General features: G+C 40.8%; 1 non-coding gene across 1 annotated transcript; it reads right to left on the minus strand.

The window, feature by feature from the left end:
- Window positions 1–327: 327 nt before the first annotated feature.
- Window positions 328–434, minus strand: LOC131254683 (small nucleolar RNA R71). The gene has a single exon (XR_009175804.1). It is a non-coding gene; the product is annotated as a small nucleolar RNA R71 (small nucleolar RNA).
- Window positions 435–2,012: the final 1,578 nt, after the last annotated feature.

Below are 2,012 nucleotides of genomic sequence, written 5' to 3' on the forward strand. Positions count from 1 at the left end.
GGCGAGAGTGAGTACGCCCTCATGCATGATTTTCCTTGAAAACACAGACAAATGGACATCAAGCCAGGAGTTATCCAACTCCTTCCCAAATTCCATGGACTTGAATCAGAGAGTCCATATTTACACTTGAAAGATTTCGATAAGATTATAGCTACATTATGTTTTCCTAATGTATCTGAGGATACAATTAGGCTAAAACTCTTTCCTTTTTCCTTAAAAGAGAAAGCTAAGACGTGGTTACATTCACTGCGTCCTAGATCCATTGGCACATGGAACGACATGCAGAGGGAATTCATAAAAAAATTCTTCCCACATCATAAAACGATTACCCTCAGAAAAGCAATCATGAACTTTGCCCAAAAGGAAGATGAAACATTCTTCTAATGTTGGGAAAGGTTCAAAGATTTGGTCAGTTCATGCCCACAACACGGATTTGAAACGTGGCGCATTACAAATTTCTTCTACGATGGACTGACATCTTCCATGCGCCAAATGGTCGAGACAATGTGTAATGAAGAGTTCATTAATAAAGATGTCGACGAGGTATGAGACTACCTCGACAGTCTGGTTGAAAAAATACAATCTTGGGACTATTACCCAAAATCAAACACCACGTCTAGGCCAACTTAATTAAAGGAGAAAGGTGGATTATATCTCTTGAAAGAAGAGGATGATCTCAAGTGTAAAGTGGCTACGCTCATAAGAAAAGTTGAGGCCATGGAAGGAAAGAAGGATAAGGTTAATGAAATTGTTTGCGGCATCTGTGATTGCAACATTCATACAACTGAAAATTGTCCTACAATACCCACCTTTCGAGGAGTGTTGAATGAACAAGCTAATGCCATAAACAACTATCAAAGACCTTTTACTGGACCTAACTCCAATACATACAATCTTGGTTGGAAAAATCATCCAAACTTTAGTTGGAGGAATGGACAAACGGCTACCCCTCAAGGTTTCTTCAATCAAAATCCAAATCAAGTGAAACCTCAAGAGGAACCGGTTCAAAATTCCATATAAGAGCTGGCTCAGGCAATGCGGGGAATTACAGATTTTATGCAAAAGATAGATTCTCGTATGATGGTTATAGAAAAGGGAATGCTTCCTGCCCAACCTCTCCCCTAATCCTAAACCGCAAGTGCGAGATTAATGATCCCAGCTCTTCAAATCAGATGGGGCACGCTAAATCCATCACCACTCTTAGGAGTGGAAAGATCATTGATAAAACCCTTCCAGTTAGGCCCGAAAAGCCTCAAGAACCAGAAAAGGACAACAATGATGAATCTCCTAATGCCCCACAAAAATTAGAACCGGAACTTCTAGAAAAGTCAGTTGCACCATTTTCCGAACGGTTGGTCGCACCAAAACCTCTCTCTAACTCTCAGGATATCCTAGAGGTGTTGAAACAAGTGAAAGTCAACATTCCTCTACTTGATGTCGTGAAACAGATTCCTTCATATGCCAAATTTCTGAAAGACTTATGCACGACCAAAAGACGGCAAAGTATTCAAAAGAAAATTTTCTTGACTGAGAAAGTGAGTGCCATCCTAAAGCAAGACGTGCCACAGAAATTCAAAGATCTCGGTAGCCCAACCATATCATGTGTAATCGGGGACCATCGAATTGATCATGCACTTCTTGACTTAGGAGCGAGCGTCAATCTGATTCCCTACTCGGTATACAAACAGTTAGGTTTGGGTGAATTAAAACTCACCCTAACCACACTACAACTTGCTGATCGCTCTGTTCGTGTACCAAGAGGGATAATTGAGGATGTGTTGGTCCAAGTTGATAGATTTTACTACCCTGTAGATTTTATCATCCTGGACACCGAACCCATCAATAACATGAGCACTCAGATCCCCGTCATTCTTGGTCGCCCATTCCTTGCCACCTCAAATGCAATTATCAATTGCAGGAATGATGTCATGACTATGTCTTTTGGGAATATGACATTGGAGTCAAACATCTTTTTCAATAACGGCAGAAACTTAGAGGAGGATGACGATTTC

The sequence above is a fragment of the Magnolia sinica genome, chromosome 8, assembly GCF_029962835.1.
Source record: "Magnolia sinica isolate HGM2019 chromosome 8, MsV1, whole genome shotgun sequence".
NCBI lineage: Eukaryota > Viridiplantae > Streptophyta > Magnoliopsida > Magnoliales > Magnoliaceae > Magnolia > Magnolia sinica.